Source organism: Dama dama, chromosome 33 (assembly GCF_033118175.1).
Source record: "Dama dama isolate Ldn47 chromosome 33, ASM3311817v1, whole genome shotgun sequence".
NCBI classification, from domain to species: domain Eukaryota; kingdom Metazoa; phylum Chordata; class Mammalia; order Artiodactyla; family Cervidae; genus Dama; species Dama dama.
In genome coordinates, this window is record NC_083713.1 from 28,054,229 (window position 1) to 28,073,754 (window position 19,526).

At 38.2% G+C, this 19,526-nt stretch overlaps 1 protein-coding gene across 4 annotated transcripts in view; it reads left to right on the top strand.

The window, feature by feature from the left end:
- Positions 1 to 19,526, top strand: part of METTL8 (methyltransferase 8, tRNA N3-cytidine) — an 81,750-nt gene that overhangs the window by 1,840 nt on the left and 60,384 nt on the right. The window contains exons 1-2 of one of the 4 annotated variants that reach the window (XM_061135107.1): positions 9,777 to 9,891; positions 12,381 to 12,448. The exons of 2 other annotated variants lie outside the window; for them this stretch is intronic. The gene's annotated coding sequence lies outside the window, so the exon portion shown is untranslated. Of the gene's footprint in view, positions 1 to 9,775; positions 9,892 to 12,380; positions 12,449 to 19,526 lie in introns of those variants that run through there. One more of the 4 variants, XM_061135108.1, reaches the window with a different exon arrangement.

A 19,526-nucleotide genomic window follows, 5' to 3' on the forward strand; every position in this document is an offset into this window, starting at 1 on the left:
CCTACTTGTTAGCCAGTGCAGTGCTAAACACAAACGTGATTTGAAATCTTGTGACAGTAATCAATCAAAGGGATGATCCAGAGTATCCTTTTGTTCAAAAAAATTTTGTTTAGATTTTTATCAAATTGAAAAAATAAAAAGTATCCCTAGGGAAATATCATCTTGAGACTACATGTACCAATCCCTCAAGGTCTGTATAGGTGCTTTATAGGACAAAGTCTGTAAGTCTCAGTGTAGTATACAGGGCACTCTGTTATCTGCATCTTGCCCACATTTTCAGCCTCAGCTTTGCCCATCCTTCACATTTGCTCCTGTGGTTCTGACATGTTTCCTCCTTGCTCAAGCCAGGGTCCCTTCACATTTAAATTTTTCCTTATCTGGAGCTCCCTTCCTCTCCTCTTAGCCATTTATCTCAAGACACATGTCAGGTATCTCAGCTCCTCTCAGACAGTTTTCCTGACCCTTCCATCTTAGTGGCCTCTTCTCTCATGTTTCTCTGCATTCACTGGCTGTGGCACTATATTAGAATTGTTTGTCTGTCTTCCCAACATTTGTTTAGAGAGGTCCATTCATTCAACATACATATGCATTAACCACATTTTAGGCACTGTGCTATGGATGCATATGTATGTTGAATGAATGTTAGTCCCTCAGTCGTGTCCAACTCTTTGTGACCCCATTGACTGCAGTCCATCAGGCTCCTCTGTCCATGGGATTCTCTAGGCAAGAATACTGGAGTGGGTTGCCATTTCCTTCTCCAGGGGACCTTCCCAACCCAGGGATCGAACCCAGATCTTCTACTGCAGGCAGTTTCTTTACCGTTTGAGCTACCAGGGAAGCCCATGTTGAATGAATGGGCTCTTCTAAAAACAATGTAGGTATAGATTCTATTATCATTAACTAATAAAAAGCAGAGACATTATTTTGCCAACAAAGGTCCGTCTGGTCAAGGCTATGGTTTTTCCAGTGGTCACGTATGGATGTGAGAGTTGTACTGTGAAGAAAACTGAGCGCCGAAAAATTGATGCTTTTGAACTGCGGTGTTGGAGAAGACTCTTGAGAGTCCCTTGGACTGCAAGGAGATCCAACCAGTCCATCCTGAAGGAGATAAGTCCTGGGTGTTCATTGGAAGGACTGATGTTGAAGCTGAAACTCCAGTACTTTGGCCACCTCATGCGAAGAGTTGACTTGTTGGAAAAGACCCTGATGCTGGGAGGGATTGGGGGCAGGAGGAGAAGGGGACGACAGAGGATGAGATGGCTGGATGGCATCACCGACTCGATGGACATGGGTTTGGGTAGACTCTGGGAGTTGGTGATGGACAGGGAGGCCTGGCATGCTGTGCGATTCATGGGGTCGCAACAAGTCGGATACGACCAAGCGACTGAACTGAACTGAACTGAAGTACTTTTAACATAGAATTATATTTAGTCTTTATCCTTTAAATGTAGGAAACCACAATATTAGTAAGAAGAAATGATGTTTTATTCGCTGAATTGTGTCTGCCTCTTTTGCAACCCCACGGACTAGCCCACCAGCCTCCGCTGTCTATGGGATTTCCCAGGCAAGAATACTGGAATAGGTTGCCATTTCCTTCTCCAAGGGATCTTCCTGACCCAGGGATTGAACCTGTGTCCCTGCATTGCAGACGGATTCTTTACACTGAGCCAACAGGGAGACCCAGCCAATAAGAAGAAATAATTTTTTAAAAAACTTTTATCCCTAACAGTTCTCCCTATAAAGTGGATATTTTCTTGTTGAAGGTAAAATGGCATAAACCCCTAGCTTAAGATTAGGAAATGACTTCTTTTAATTTGGGGCATAGAACAAACATTAATTCTTTTTTTTTAAATTCTGTGTCTATATGATGCCTTGAGAATACTTAACCATCCTTGCCATGATACTTTCAAGATGAAGAAGAGGCGATAAGAGTTCAGAAGTTAATAAAATGCTTTTTGTTCATATATTTTGTTTAAAGAGGGATAACAGAATAAATATATAAAGCACTCTGGTTATTAAACCTAAACATTTGCTCAGAGACAAAAAAATTTGAACCAAGGCCACAAGAGGTCATTCATTCAACATGTAATTATTTTCATCTACAATGTGCTAGGAACTATTTTGGCATAGGGTTTAACTGGTCAGAGAACAAGATCCTCACATGTCCAGGGAGATAGACAGTAAATAGATTTTAAAAATATTTTCATGTAGTGATAAAGTACTGTGAAGAAGATAAAACAGGGGGATGTGCTTGATAGTGAATGGTCGGGAGCCCTGCTGTACCCAGAATGGTCAGGAAAGGCCTTTCTGCAGAGTGGAGTTTTGAACTGAGCCTGAAATGAGGATGAGGCAATCTGCACAGAACTAAAGTTGGAGTAGTTCATGCAGAGGGATGTTCCAAAGCAGGGTCCCCAGGGCAATAACAATGTTGGATTATTCTAAAACTATCATAAGGCTAGTATGCCTTGTCGGGAGTAAGGAGTTTTGGATTTTATTCTATGGTGAAGGGAAGCCATAGGATGCTCTGAAGAAGGAAAGTAGCATGATCTAATTTGTTTTAATAAGATCATTGTGGCTATAGTGTAGAGAATAGACTGCAGTGGCAAGAGAATGGAAACAAGGAGATGGTGGCTGTTGCACTGGTTCAGATAAGAGATGGTAAATGAGCTAGAGTGGTAGGAGGAGAGATGGAAAGAAGGGAACAGATTCAGGATATATTTATATTAAAAGAATTGACAGGACTTCTGATGATTTGAATATTAAAGGTATTAAATAAAAAATATTAAAGATATTAAATAAAAAGTCAAGTTCAGTTCAGTTCAATCACTCAGTCGTGTCCGACTCTTTGCAACTGCATGGACTGCAGCATGCCAGGCCTCCCTGTCCATCACCAACTCCCAGAGCTTGCTCAAACTCATGTCCATTGAGTTGGTGATGCCATCCAACCATCTCATTCTCTGTTGTCCCCTTCTCCCGCCTTCAGTATTTCCCAGCATCAGGGTCTTTTCCAGTGAGTCAGTTCTTCACATCAGAGTGGCCAGAGTATTGGAGTTTCAGCTTCAGCAAGCAGAACCACAAGCATCCCAAACTCCCAAGAAAAAATGGAAAGCAGGGAAATACTTGATGTGCTGTCAATGAAGGAAACAAAGATTTTATTAACTTAACACATTAGCATTATAGACATTAATGCTGGAGAATGTTAGGATCTGTTCTATGGCTGGGGCATGTGGAAAGAGAGGAATAAAATCAAGCCAGAAATAGACAGGGGTCAGAGCTTGTTGGTCCATGGCAACGTGATGGAAAAAAATCTCTGTAGAGTGATGTGATATTCCCTTTAAGAGATAGTTGTGTACAGCATCAGGGCAAGAGTGAAGCAGACCAGTTAGCAAGTTAATTGTATAGTTTGGGTGAGAGTCATTTTTGGAAATTTATTTTGAAATTAATTGAGGCTTTTAACTTTAAATTTGGTTTTTATTTTTCTCTGTATATTTTAATGATATGTAGTACATCATTAATGTACATTTAATGATGTACTACATTGTAGTACAAATATGTAGTACATTCATTCATATGCAAAATCCAGAAAGATTTAGGTTTAAAGGATCCACTGTCTATGGGATTTCCCAGGAATACTGGAATAGGTTGCCATTTCCTTCTCCAAGGGATCTTCCTGACCCAGGGATTGAACCTGTGTCCCCTGCATTGCAGACGGATTCTTTACACTGAGCCAACAGGGAGACCTTTGGCTTTCAAACAGTGAAGTTTGAAAGCTATTTATTTTAAAAAGTATTTTACTTATTAAAAAGAATATGTATAGCTAAGATGGCATAACATATAAGTAATAAATAAAGTGAATACCCAGATAGCTATTATTAACCTTAATAAGACAGAACATTACCTAAAATTTTGACGTCTATGTGCCAATCCCAGTTCTTGGATTCCTCTTTTCTCTTAATATAAATAAAACATTAAGGTTTGAATGTTTTTGAGCATCATGTAAATTGAATCATACTGCATATATGTACTCTTATACAGGTTGTCTTTTTTTTTTCCAACATTATACTTGACAAAGTACCTGTGGGTTAACTTCATTTATTTTTACCAATATATAGTAGTTCATTGTGTGAATTTTCTACAGTTTATTTATCCATTTTCTATTGGCTGGGCTTTTGCTTCTTTTGGGCTTTTTATTCCTAGAAAAGTGCTGCTATAGACCTTAAACCTGTCTTTTGGTACACACATTCATTTTCTATTGCTACATAGCAAATTACCCCAAACTAAGCACCTTAACTAACACCCATTTATTGTCTTTTTTTTTTTTCTCATAACACTGATAACTACTTGTCAGTATCATTTATCGAAGGGGGTCCTCATTTCTCCACAGATCTGTAGTGCTAACTCTGTTTATCAAGTTTACATTCATAGTCTATTTTTAGGCTCTATTTTCTGGTCTGTTTTTCTATCCCCAGGTTAATGAATACCTGACCACTTTTAGGCTTTCGAGCTAGTAGAGCAAGACCTCTACTTTATTGCTTTTCTTTAGGAGGGTGTTACTTAGGGTTTTTTTTTTTTTTTTTTTGCCATTTGCACTTGCCCTTTCATATACATTTTTAAATCCATTTATGTTCTACAGAAACCTTATTGAAATTTTGGTTGGGATGACATTAAATCTACCTGTCAATTTGAGGAGAACTGACATCTTTACTATATATCAAATTATCCTATCTCTGAAAACAGTATATCTCTCCATTTATTTGGATCTTTTTTAATGTCTTAGCTCAGTTGGTAAAGAATCCGCCTGCAATGCAGGATACCCCGGTTCAATTCCTGGGTCAGGATGATCCCCTGGAGAAAGGAAAGGCTACCCACTCCAGTATTATTGGGCTTCCCTTGTGGCTCAGCTGGTAAAGAATCCGCCTGCAACGTGGGAGACCTGGGTTCGCTTCCTGGGTTGGGAAGATCCCCTGGAGAAGGGAAAGGCTACCCACTCCAGTGTTCTGGCCTGGAGAATTCCATGGGACTGTATAGTCCGTGGGGTAACAAAGAGTCGGACACAACTGAGTGACTTTCACTAATGAAATTTTATAATATTTTTTTACTGCATAATTTGCAACTTTCTAAGTACAGTGTATTTTTGGTCAATATTGTAAGTGGTATATTTTTAAGTTTAAGTTTTAAGTTTTAAGTTTCTAACTATATTTTTGATAGTATATAAACATGCAATTGTCTGTATATTGATCTTATATTTAGCAACATTGTTTTTGTATATTGATCTTTTGCTTGCCAATGTTTATCTTTAATAGCGATAATTGTTATTTGTAAGGTTTGGGGGATTTTTCTACATAGCCAATCATGTCCTCTGGAAACTGTGACAGTTTTGTTAACTTCCTTCACAATTCTTTTACCTTCTTTCCTCTTTTTTTTTTTTTTTTGCTGTGTTGGCCAGGACCTCCAGTGCAGTGTTGAATAGAACCAGTGATAGTGGACCTCTTTGTCTTATTCATGTTTATAAATGGATACTTCTAATATTTCACCATTAAGGATGACATCAGAGGGTTTCGATAGCTACCTTTTGTCAGGTTAATGAAATTCTCATCCATTCCATATTTGCTAAAAGTCTTGTTCATTTTATTTTTAAATATGAATGGGTATTGAATTTTGTCAAAAACTTTCTCTGTAACTGCTGAGGTGATGATATAGTGTTTTCCTGTAGTCTGATAATGTGGTAATCACATAAATATATTTTCTAATGTCAAACCAAAGTTGGGTTTAGATAAGTTTTTGTGATGTATTTTGTTTTTTAAACACTGTGGGAGTTGGTCAACTACTGGCTTCATTGCTCTCTTGGCTCCTTGGACCTTTGCTGGCTCTGAGGGTTTCTCTTTCTATCTAGCTGGTTTACTGGTGTATCTAATGTACTTGTCCAGCCTTTTAGGAATATTTAATAGCAGAAAGATTTTGGAGGTATCAGGTTCACCAAATTACCAGAACTAGAATTCCACTTCCTCATATTTTTAATGTAAAAAGCTTCCATTAATGTAAAATGTGATCACCTACCACCATTTCAGTCTTCCCTTCTTGACTCTGTGCACAGTCATGCCCCTCCTTGCTGAAAACAAGGAAGCAGAATCGTATGGTAGAAAGAGCCTGACATTGAGGGTCAGATGGCACAAGTTGCAGCACCAGCAGCATCAGTTACTGAAGTCTTGACCAAGCCACTTACTCTCTCTGAATATCCTTCAGTCATCTGCTAAGTGGAAACAGGATTGAAGTGAGAATCGCATAAATTTGTAAACATGAACACACTGTTGTAGAGAGTTTAGGGAGGAGAAGGTGTTGATTAAGTAGCACAGAGGGTTTTTCAGGGTGGAGATTGCGTGTGACACTGTGATGGTGCATCCATAACACCACGCTTTTCTTTCTTCCAGTTGTGCTGCACATGGCTTGCAGGATCTTAGTTCCTCGATTAGGAACTGAACCTGTGCCCCCTGCCATGGGAGTGTGGCGTCTGAACTAGTGGACAGCCAGGAAAGTCCCACACTATGCATTTAGTAAAACTCATATAGCTTAACAGTGAGCTTCCCTGGTAGTTCAGCAGTAAAGAATACACCTGCCACTGCAGGAGATGCAGGTTCGATCCCTGGATTGGAAAGATCTCTTAGGGAAATGGCTACCCAGTCCAGTGTTCTTGCCTGGAGAATTCCACAGACAGAGGAGCCTGGCAGGCTAAGTCCATAGGATCACAAAAGAGTCGGACATGACGTAGCAATTAAACAGCAACAACAACATAGCCTTATAACACAAAGAGTAGAATTTAATATATGCAAAATTTTAAAAACAAGAGGAAGAGGGGGTTCCAGGATATAATGCATACTGAGACAAAAGAATCTAGCGGTATTACAAAAGTATGCAATGACCTCACTGAAAGGGGTCAGGGAAAGTTGCTGACCTAAGTGACGTTGAGGCTGCGAGACTAAAAGCAGTAGGAACTGCATAAGTACTGTCCTCTAGTCGATAAAAGTTTCCCACAGATATGGGTTAATAATTCTGAAACTACTTCACATGTGTACTGGAATTGAACAATTAATAACTGCCTGGTGGATGATGGCAGCCAGATTTCTTACTGTTGGTGTGGGAGATTGTAGACAACCAAGAGTGGAAGGCTAGTATGATCAGGTGGTAATGGATTAGAGTTGGAGACGTAAGTATAAACTCTACTTTAGCTTAACTGTAGATACAGATGGATATACATGGAAACATTTGTAGATAAAGATATTTGTATATGCATGGTGTAGTATACACACATATATTTCCTTGCTTTGTCACTTGAGAGGGCCCAGAAGTGAGGACAACCTAATAGCAGAGAGCACACCCAATGCCCAGACCATTCTCTAATAAAAGTAACAAACATCCTTTAGAGAAATGGCTGATTCTAGGACTGGGTCAAGGAATATACAGGAGTCTACAACATCTTGTAGTGCCAGAAAGTAAGGAAGTGCTCAAAAACACACTGATGAGAATGTGTCAAAAGGATATAGGAGGCAACTGAAAGAGGTTTTTCATGGCCACAGCAGGAAAGTTTGAACAGCAAAATCAAATAGTATTGGGTTATAACCCAAAGTTTAAAGTAAATATCTGTGAGTCCATACTGATACAAACAAGTGGTTGAATTAAATAAATGGGGAAGAAGAAACAAATCTGTGCAAAAAAATTCCAAATAACTTCTGTAGACACTCCACCCTTAAGAAGGCGGAGCATAACTCTCTCCTCCTTAAAGGTTGGCTGTGCATAGTAACTTCCTGCCTAAGAGTATGGTGTGGAAAGTGGGGGACGTGACTTTACAGTAGAAACCTGTCAGTCACTAACTCACCACTTTATCAAGGTTAACATCAGCAGTCGTAAGTCATGTTCATATCATGTACCCTTGATATGATGTGATAAGAATGACATTTTTTCCTCCCGAAAGCCTGTCACCTCAGTCTAATCGTGAGGAAAAACATCTGATGATGTTTTTCTAAAGATAACTGGGAGGCATTCTAAAGATAACTGATCAATACTTCTCAAAACTGTCAAGGTCTTCAAAAACAAAGTGTGAGAAACTTTAGAGCCAACGAGGAGCCTAAGGAGACCTGATGACGAAGTGTCGTGTGGTGTCGTGGATGGTAACCCGAAAGAGAAAAAGGATGTTAGGGTAAAATGAAGGAAATCTGAATAAGTTATGAACTTAAGTTCATAATTATATGTTAATATTGACTTGTTAATGGTAACAAATACACTATACTAATGTAAGATTTTAATAATAGGGGAAACTATGTCAGCTATATGGGAATTCTTTGTACTATCTGCAACTTTTCTGTAAATCGAAAACCATTCTAAAATTGAAAGTTTACTTTAAAAATGCAACACTGACCACCACTGAATAGAGGCCACATTGCCTTAGTGGTTAAGAAGATGAGCTCAGGTACCAGTCTGCCTGGGTTCAGATCTCAGTCTCACTACTCATTAGCTATGTGAACCTGGTTACCCTAATTAACTAGAATTACTTAATCTCTATGTGCCTCAATTTACTTATCTGTTAGATTCTTCAGAGGACTGAGTGAGTTAATGTATGTAAAGCACTTAGAGTAATGCCATACACATTCAGCACTATGTAATTGTTTGAGTGTATTTATTAATATCATTGCTTCTTTACTTTTCATTTTGGGGGATTTCTGATTATAGCTGAATTTCACTGATTATCCATCAGCATACTGAGTTTTAGCTTGGCATTCTGACAAAACATTATTCATAGTTTGTGTGTAAGGGGGAAATCATCAAGATGGTAAGATTCCTTATTAAAATATCCATTTCCCTTGTTAAACTGGTGTTCTTTACAAAGCACTGCCTACAGCACAAACTCCTTAGATTTAGGCTTCAGCAGCTAAAATTTTGGTAATATTTGAAACAAAATGGAATGAATGTATTATAGAAACATGTTTTTAGGCCTTTTACTTCTCTGCCTAGAATACATATGAACCCTTCAGAAAGCCCATTGTAGATCAGCAGTTCAGGTAGAATAGAGTTTTGAGTAGAACATAGAATTTGGAATCAGGAGACCAACTTGGAGTGTGGGTTCTTGTAGCTGTGTGATCAAGGCAGCTCATTAATCCCTTTGAGCCTCTAGTCCCATCTGTAAGACAATAATAACAGGAATGCGTCCTGCCTTCCTCCCTAGCGTATAGATTTGTTGTAAGGATTAGGTGTGAAAATGAATGTGAGAGCTTCTGTAAGTTGTAAAACCTGTACAAGTATTATTTGTTATAATAATCTCAGGTTTTCAACCAGAGTTCAACTCTAATGGAACTTGATAGTCATATTAAGTGTTGGCAGTCATCTACATACCTTTACTTACTTATTATGTAGTAAACTGAAGTCATTTGATTTTAAAATGCTTTAGATGGTATATTTTCTCACAGCACTTTAGTTTTTGTGATGTTTTTCTTTGGCCTAACAAAGGAAGGCATTATTTTAATCTGGAGTTGTCTCTTTAAGGTGGCAGTTTGAGGAAATGATTTCCAAACTCTTCACTGAAATTGCCTATATAGAGAACACAAAAGTGTGTCCCTGTAATTTAGGAAGTTGTCTCCTCCAGATAGAGACCTTCTTGTCCTGATGTGGAGCTGACCAGTAGAGGGTGCACGAGCTTTCCCAGAAGCTAGGCTGGGCAGACCTGACTCGAGCCATCTGTGTGATGATTAACAAGTACTATAAATGAAAAGGTTCTAGCACATCAGAAACACAGTTACCAAATGGAAAGAGACAGCAGCCATAATGTCACACAGCAATGTAGGAAGTACCTGCCCTAGTTGGTGAATAGGAAGTTTCTGGATAATTGGAATTTGATATTCTAAGGTGGGTTATTTGTCTGATTGGCACCTCCTCCTGCTACTGTTTGTCATTTGAGAACTTCTTTCTCTTTCCAGGTTCTTTGCCTCACCCTCTCAGCATCTGTAATTATCTGCCTCACCTGGTCTAAAAAGTTGGGGTTTTTAAAAAGTAACCTTTCCCTGGACTTCTTTGACCTAAGGTATTTGGGTCCTGAATCCAGTCAGCTATAGCATCCTGTCAGGATCCCTCTAACCAAACTCTTACAGATTCCATGGCATCTTTTCCTCCATGGAAATGGGTGACTGTCAGAAAATTTGTTAACTTTTTAGTGTTACTTCACTGCCCGTATCATCTTTTCTCCTCTTCCTTCCCAAGCGTGGATAGTACATAGAATGTATATACTTGAAAGTGAAAGTGAAAGTTGCTCAGTTGTGTCCGACTTTTTGCAACCCCATGGACTGTATAGTCCATGGAATTCTCCAGGCCAGAATAATGGAGTAGGTAGCCTTTCCCTTCTCCTGGGGATCTTCCCAACCCAGTGATCGAACCCAGGTTTCCTGCATTGCAGGCGGATTCTTTACCAACTGAGCTATTAGGGAAGGCCGTGTATATACGTAATGGTTTTAAAAATAGTTTTTTATTCTGATTGTAAAAGTACTTTGAGTTTTCTTGAAAAGAATATTTAGAGACATTAGGAAAATGTAAGGATATCCTTGAGCCTTTGAATCAGAGGAAGCTCCTGTAAACTCTTCCAGACTTTTTCTGTGCATACATATGTGTATGTGTTGGTGTGCATATGTGTGTATACATATATATATACACACTGATTAATATATATATATATTAATTTTTTAAAGCGGTTATACCATAGGTACTCTTTTGTACCTTTTTCAATTCATTTCAGTCACTCAGTCATGTCCGACTCTTTGTGACCCCATGAATCTTTTACCTTTTTAGCCCTACCTAATAAGTCATGGACTTTTTTCTATATCAACAAATTTAGGTTTTTACCAACATTTTAAGTAACTACATAGTCGGTCCTCTAAAGATGAGTATTTGGATTGTTTGCAACTTTGCAGTATAATGCTGTGATAAATCCTTAATATATTCTTCTGATTATATTCTTAAGATATATTTCTAGAAGTAGAGTGTCTATCAGATTTCTTATTTAAAAATGTTCATGTATTGCCACAGTTCCCTCAGGAAAGGTCTCTTGGTGTAGTCTCCCTGACAGTGTTTGAGGATGCTTTTTACTGCATGCTACTGATCACATTTTACCTTTGCCAGAATGATAGTGAATAACACATTGCACCATTTTTTAAAAATTGGTGAACTTTCCACTCTCCATGTCACCCCAGAAAATTAAGGCAGTAGTTCTCAAGTTTTTTGGTCACAGGACCCCTTGACACTCTGAAAAATTATAGAGGACCTCCAAGAGCTTTTGTTTATGTGGATCATGGTTATCATTATTTACTGTATTAGAAATTAAACCTAAGAAAAAATGTAAATATTTAAGTCATTTTAAAATAGCAATAATAAGCCTGTTGCATATTAGCATGAATACCCTTTTTATTAAAAGTACCTATTTTTTTCAAAAGAAAAACATTAGAAGAGTAGCATGGTTTTATATTTTTGCAAATCTTAACGTATGGCTTAAAAGAAGATGATTAGATTCTTATATTTGCTTTTGCATTAAGTCTGTTATGTTGTTCTGGTTGATATATATGAAGGAAAGCTGATCTCACACAGATCTATAATTTTCTAGTTAAGAAAGGAGTGCTTGAATAGTCTATTCAGATAAGTATGAAGAATCTCCCTTGATCCTATACTGATCCCAGTAAGTGGTAGTTTCTTAAATGTTAATTGCAATATAATATTTGAAATCATACCTGTGAATTTTTTTAATACTGTTACATTAAAATCCATGGTCTACCTTGCACTTTGAATCCTTTACCCATGCATGTTTTTGTGACATCATATGTTGGCCATCTGGAAAATACTGGTTCACTGAGTTGTGGAGATCTTCCAAATGTTGACACATTTCATTATACAACATCAAAAATACTTTATTCTCATAAGAACAGTGTTTAAGTGTCAGTAAGCTCTTAAGCTCACAGTGGTGGACATAGGGTTTACAAAATTCTAATTTTTGCTTGAAGGTTTGAATTTTATCAGTGGCAACAAATGCTGTCCATTGTTTTCTTGACAGGCTTACTTTGTTTCTGAGAAAATACATTTTTAAAGTAAAAATGGTGTTCCACGAAAACAGTCTTTATTGCTTCTTCAAGGATATGCTTAAGTAAAATTGGCCTTTTGGGTTTTTTTCTTCAAATGTATGGTTGGTGAAGAAGGCATTACCTCCCCTAAAGTTTGGTGCTGTTCCCTTGATTCTGACCAAGGTACTAGTGGTTTTATCTACCATTGCCTATACACTGTTAGTGCAAATGTCACCACAGTAAAAAATGCAAATAACATGTTGATGGTATTATGAAAATATTTCTGACTTTTTGCAGACCCCCTTAAAGTGTCTTGGGAGCCACTTGGGATCTGAGGACCACATTCTGAGAACCCCTGGTCTAAGGTACTAGTCATAGGAACTCTTTCTCTTACCAGAGACTGATTTAGAAATAGTCTGTGATCCAATTCTGGCCAGTGAAATCTGAGAGCAAGTCTGTCGAAGAGCTTGTGAAAAGGTTTCTTCATTGCTAAAGAGACATGAGAAAGAGATGGTCCTTTTCTTCCTGTGGATATTGTCATGCCAGTGTGATGCCTGGAACCACTGCAACTATTTTGTAATTGACAAAGCCAACCAGCCTTAGAATGAAGGTGATGCTGTTTAGAGCAAGATGGAGAAATGACATGAACCTGGGTCCTTGATGATATTATAGAACTGAAGCCATGCCAAGAACTTGCCCAACCTCTGGACTTACAGTTAAGAGAGAGAATATTCTCTTATTATTTGAGCCAGTTTGAATAGTGTCTTCTGTTATTTGCAGTCAAAAGCATCCCTAGAAGGTATTAATATTTATGAGTGATGAACATTTTTAAGTGTCAAAAATTAACATTTTTAGTGGCCATTTGCATTTCTTTTGTGAATGCTTACTGATGGTATTAGCACATTTTCTACAGAGGTCACTTTCAATTATTTTCTAAACATTCCTTACATATTAATCATATTAACACATTGTAACATTTTGTATTTATATCCACTAATGTCTTGCATAGTATGTCATTCTTATAAGCAATCAGTCTTTTTTCTTTTATACTTTATGTTGGCTTTGGTATCATGTTTAAAAGAGTCTTTTCTACCCCACTTTTTAGTAAGTGTTCACATATATTTTTTCTAGATCTATTAAAAAGTATTTTTACATTGAAAACTTTAATTCATCTGGAATTGATTTTGGTATTAGATGGAGCAAGGATGTAACTTTATTTTTTCTAAATGTGTGGGTGTGAGTGTTAGTCACTCAGTTGTGTCTGACTCTTTGTGATCCCATGGACTGTAGCCCACCAGTCTCCTCTGTTCATGGGGCTTCCCAGGCTAGGATACTGGAAGTGGGTAGCCATTTGCTTCTCCAAAGGATCTTCCTGGTTCAATCCCTCAGTCTTCTGAATTGCAAGCAGATTCTTTACCATCTGAGTCACCAGGGAAGCCCAGGTAGCCCCTTTTCTTAATGCACTTCTTTGAATAGGCCAACCTTAACCTACTGATTTGAAAACTAGCTTTATTACAAATGGAATTCTTGTATATAGGGACCAGGAAGCCTGGCGTCCTGCAGTCCATGGGTTCTCAGAGAGTCAGACATGACTTGGCAACTGAACCACAAATTCTGGCTCGTTTTTGGACTTTCTGTTCTCTTCCACTGCTTTGATTGTGTATCCAGGCACTGTAGACATGGCCAGGCCATTTTGCTTTGTAGAGTTTTGTAGTGTCTGAAAGGACAAGGACTCCTCCCATCCTCCCTAACCCTACCCCAAGACAGTCAACAACACTCATTTTCCCTCCAGTATTTTCCTGATTCTTCCTATATGTCTATTCTTCCAGATGAACTTTAAACTATTTGTTCAGGTTCCCCAAACATTTTTGGAACTTTGATTGGAATTAGTTTAATTTTGACCAGAATTTACATTTTTCACAATATTGAGTATTCAATTCCAAAAACCCACTGTCTTCCTTTTAATTATCTTCCATGCCCCTCTGTAGAGTTGTATAGCTTTCTTCTTATCATTCCTGTACATTTACGGATAAATTTATTCCTAGATATTTCATATTTTTTTGTTACAATCAGAAGAAGGATCTTTCCCTCTGTATATTTTGTTTTGATTATCAATTAAAAAAAAAACCTTAAATCTAGCTCAGTGTTTCCAGATAGTTTTGGCTTCTCAAAACAGAATAAACAGAAAGGATACTATCATTTGTGGTAGTATAGTGTGGACTATGTAATTTATGAGGTATGACTGTTGAGGACTGTTTAAGGAAACAGAACATACCAGAAACTATATGTTAATGAATATGATCCTTCCAAGCTGGTTATGTTGGAAATCTATACATTTATGACAGCAAGAACAATTTACTCTAAAGACAACAAAGGATATATATTCTTGTAAGAAAAATTACCACCACTGAGAATATGAAAAAGAATTAATTAACTTGCTATGAGGACATTATCTGAAATAATGTTTTCAAAGATATTTTACTGTTATTGGAATAAATAGTAATCTTTTAACATGATTTATTTGAAAGGACAACCTTTATTTTGATGTGGAGTTGTAATTTTTAGTTAAGCAACATAACTTTGTAGATATGCCTTATGTTATCAGGTGTCAAAGAGATGGTTGACAGATTTTATGTGTTTGCTGTTGTTGTTGTTGTTGTAAAAGAATCATTTAATCAGATTGTTTTTCTGTATTAAATAAGATTCAGTTGCCCCAGGCATTATGGATTGGCAGTGTTTCAGCTGTTTGCGAAAATGGAATTTGGAATTTGCCTGTTTTCTAAGATCATTTAAAATAAACAAATTTCTTTTCATCCACATTATGGATTTCAAAAGCATGTGTAGTCTAACCTGGTACCTTAATCATCAATTAAAATGCTCCTGTAGAAAATGTGATTCTGAGCTCATAACAACTGACTTGTAGATGGTCTTAGAAGTAAGACCTTTTGTATGTTGATGATTACTGAGGTTTCTCTACAGGTTGTGGTCCTTGAAAGTTAAGACTATAATTAACATTCTCATTTATTCTTAAAGCAACTTGCTGTGGCATTATTATTCATGGGCTGTTTGTTTTAATCATCTTAAATGTATTGATTTTTTTTCTTTTCTTGGCTGCATCCTGCTGGCATGTGGGATCTTACTTCCCTGCCCAGGGATCAGACCCACACCCCCTGCATTGACAGCATGGAATCTTAATCACTCACCTGCCAGGGAAGTCCCTGTATTGATGTTTTAGTTTATATATAATTTCTTGGAATAAGTTTATTATATGTTAAGTAAAGAATGCTTGTATTCTCTCTTTTTTTTTTCCTTTGGGTGGGTGAGGAGTCTGGCTCTAGGTTGGAATTGGATGTGTGATCTTTCAGACCTGACTGTAAGCAATTATAAGTCTTTTCCTGCAAGGCCTCATTGAAAGAATTGGTGCATACCAGTGTGCACACCAGAATCAGTACACAACCAGTGCATTGCCATTTTCTGGAGGGATTTCAGTCAAGACCTCCTTCCCTCTGTTCCCCAACTCACCTCGTGTGTGTGGCCGTTGTCTTATGTACATCTGCCTTCTGATTAAGTTGATTCATGTATGTTGCTTCAGTGGCCCAAGGTCACGTTTCTAAACCCAGTCAGCCTGTACTTATGGGAAACACCTGTTGAGGAAACCTAACATACTCCAGTCACAATCTACCAACCTAATTTTAGCTTGCCGATAAAGGTCCCTCTAGTCAAAGCTATGGTTTTTCCAGTAGTCATGTATGGATGGGAGAGCTGGACTATAAAGAAAGCTCTGAAAGCCAAAGAATTGATGTTTTTGAACTGTGGTGTTGGAGAAGACTCTTGAGAGTCCCTTGGACAGCACGGAGATCAAACCAGTCCATTCTAAAGGAAATCAGTCCTGAATATTCTTTGGAAGGACTGATGGTGAAGCTGAATACTTTGGCCACCTGATTCAAAGAACGGACTCATTGGAAAAGACCCTGATGCTGGGCAAGATTGAGGGCAGGAGGAGAAGGGGATGACAGGATGAGATGGTTGGATGGCATCACCAACTCAAAGAACATGGGTTTAAGCAAACTCTGGGAGTTGGTGATGGACAGGGAAGCCTGCTGTGCTGCAGTTCATGGGGTCGCAAAGAGTCTGATGTGGCTGAGTGAACTGAACTGAACTGAATTAAATTTTAGCTAGCTTGCTGTATACTAGAAAACAGGACCTGCTAGCCTTATAACAAAATCCCTGACCTCCTAGGCAATCATGCCCTGTTTCCATATTGCCTCTTCTATTGTGCTATAAAACCAGCTCTTGCCCAGAACAACTTGGGAAGAGTGCTCCACTGCTTGTGAGGCACTGTACCCCCCAATCCATGTATGATTTTCCTTTGAAAAAAGACATCAATCTCGTTACTGAATTGTTTTAGTTTTTTTGATTTGACAGTTCCTAGACTAGATGCCTGCATTCAGAGGACTCCTTACTGGGAGCCTCAGAGGAGACACTCTGGACTCTTTCCCTCTTCCTGACCCACCCACTCACTGTCCATGGGCCCACAGAAAGGCATTAGTCTCTTTTTCAGGGGTCCTGGGTGATGAGACAGTTTCTCGCATCATGTTGCATCCACTTGATCCTTTCCTAGTGCCGTTCCACACTGGGAAGGAAGCTAGGGCCTCTTTTTCCTCTTGCTTGCACTGTTACAGTAAGTAAAAGACTTGGTTGTTACTTTCAATTTGTCTTTTTGTCCTAACGGATCACCTCAATACCTGCCTGCTTCACAGTGGAAAGTGAGAATGGTGTTCCTAATTCGTTATTTTGTTATTTCGTTATTTTGCCCTTTAGAAGTGTTTCTGGAATTCACTCAATTTGACTTTACATTTGTGAAACACAGTGGAGTTTTCACTGTTCTTTGTATAAACTTTTTGACTTAGGAATTGTCTCCATCTTACAAGTGAGCCTTGGGCAAATTATGTGACTTTCCCCAGAATGATAATTAATGGATTGGTTGGACCAATGATTTAAACTTGAGGCTTATTCTGTTCTCAGTTCAGCACTCTCTACTCTACTACCCCACTTCGCTGGTAAATTAGTCTTTCACTTTCTTGGAAAGTTGGGGATACTTTAGGGCTGTATAATAAACATAGTGGAAGACTTGACCCTGTAGTATTCATAAAGCCATATGGAGACTGTAAGAAGAGCCAGACTAATGGTAACAACAGTAGTATCAACTATTGAGCACTTATATCACCCAGCAGTGTGCTACATATATGCTAGATAGATCACCTCCTATGTTGTTATTTAGTTGCTAAGTCGTGTGCAACTCTTTTGCAACCCCATGGACTGTAGCCTGTCAGGCTCCTCTGTCCATGGGATTTCCCAGGCAAGAATACTGGAATGGGTTGCCATTTACTTTTCCAATTGATTAACCTTCTCATATTTTGCAGTAAACTTATTAGTCACATGTTATTGAGGAAATTGAGGTTAACAAAATTAAGTATCATGTCAGAGGTTATGTGGTAGTAAGTGGCAGAGCCTGGATTCAACTTAATCCAAACCCTTTTTCTCTTCATCTGAAATGGTTTTCAAAGGAGAATTGAGGTGATTCTGCCTGACTTGGAGCATTTCTGCTGTTAAGAAGAAGTGGGAGAAGAATTTTCTAGAACAGAATCTTCTAATACTGTATTACTCAATGTTGAAAAATACATAAACCTCCATTTAAAGGAAAAATATTCTCCCTGAGTTAATGTCTTGCATAAATCTGGATATAAGTTCCTTGTGCAGAGCTCATTTTCAACTATAAAGTCAAAATAAGCACAGATACAACCACAAAGCCAATAAAATTCAAATTAGCAACATTTTAATGTGACTGCTGATGTTTTACCAAAACTAAATTGCGGCTGTCATTATAAACAAGGTACTGACCACCACCACATAGGCTCTTTTGACTTCACCCTATCTGTACTGTGTGCGCTGTGTGTCTTAATTCCCTCACCACTTGTCTCGATTCCGAATACTGCAGAATCTTTTACAGTGTGCCGTGTACTCAGAGGTATCATTTCCATCTGTGTTGCTTGTTGCAATAAGATCATAAATGCACATATAGGCCCGGAAATCAAGTAGCTTTTACACATTTGCTCGTATTGATTTTATTTTTGGGTTATCATAATATACAATTTTAAAAAATTGTCATAGACTCTTAGATGTGTCTAGTGGGGGATTGATCCTGAGGAGCAAAGGATGGAGATTTGTTATAATGACCTGCTAAATGTTAAAATGAGGTAGTGGATAGGAGTCTGTATTTCAGCTTTTTGTCCATGCTAGGAAGTTTTTTTTTTCCCCTAGGCGTTCATGACCTGTGGTTCTCCCACATTGCTTTCATTCAAAGCAAGATTTCCATCTCCTCATTACAGTGTTACTGTTTTTGTTACTAGGTGATACTGGTTAGCAAACTCAGAAGGCCTGATTACTAACCAGTACCTTCTATCTGTCTTTACTTCACCTTGTTTCCTGTTAGACCCAGACTTCAGCCACATCAAGTCCATCAACCTTCCCCTACCCCTAGTCCTTCCTCTCTCCTCTTTATTTTTAAATTTCCAGTCATTTTGGACTTACTTTATGGTCCTCAGTTATATTCTCCCTCAATTTCACATCCTAAATCACCACTGCTTTCTGTACTACCAGCTTAGACAGGCCTAATATAGGTAAAACTGAGTATTTTCCCTCAGACCGCCTGGTGGTAGGGGAAATCACACACTGCTTTATTATTTAGGTTACTTTTGGTTGGAGATAACAGAAAATTCAGACTGGCCTGAACAATTAAGGTAATATATTGGCTCAATAACTGAAAAAGCCAGATGTGGGACTGGCTTCAAATGAAACTTACTCTAATAGTGGAACCTAACTTCTTTTAATTTTCCCAGTTTTCTTTCTTCATAGTTGGCTTCATCCTAAATTTGTACCATGCCATCATCCTTAGGCCACATAGCTTCAAGATAGCTTTTGTTATCTACTGAATTGTGTCCCCTCCCCGAAAATTCAGGTGTTGAAGATCCACACCCGCCATGTGACTCTATTTGGAGATAGGGCCTTTACAGAGGAAATAAAAGTTGAGGTCATAAGGGTAGAGCCCTAATCCAATAGAACCCTGTCCTTGTAAGTCGAGATATCCGATATCTCTCCACAAGCATGCAAGATGGAAGGCCATGTAAGGACACAGCAAGAAAACAGCAAGAAGGACCTCACCAGAAATCAACCCTTATGCCACCTTGATCTTGGACTTCTAGCTTCTAGAACTGTGAGAAAATGAATTTCCATTGTTTAAACCAATCAGTCTGGTATTTTTTTTTAAGGCAGCCTGAGATGACTGATACAGCTTTCAAGAATTCCAGGGCTTCATGCTTCCTCTTTTATGTGTAACAGTTATGAGAAATTGTCTTTGTCCCGAAATCTCTAGAACTAGACCTA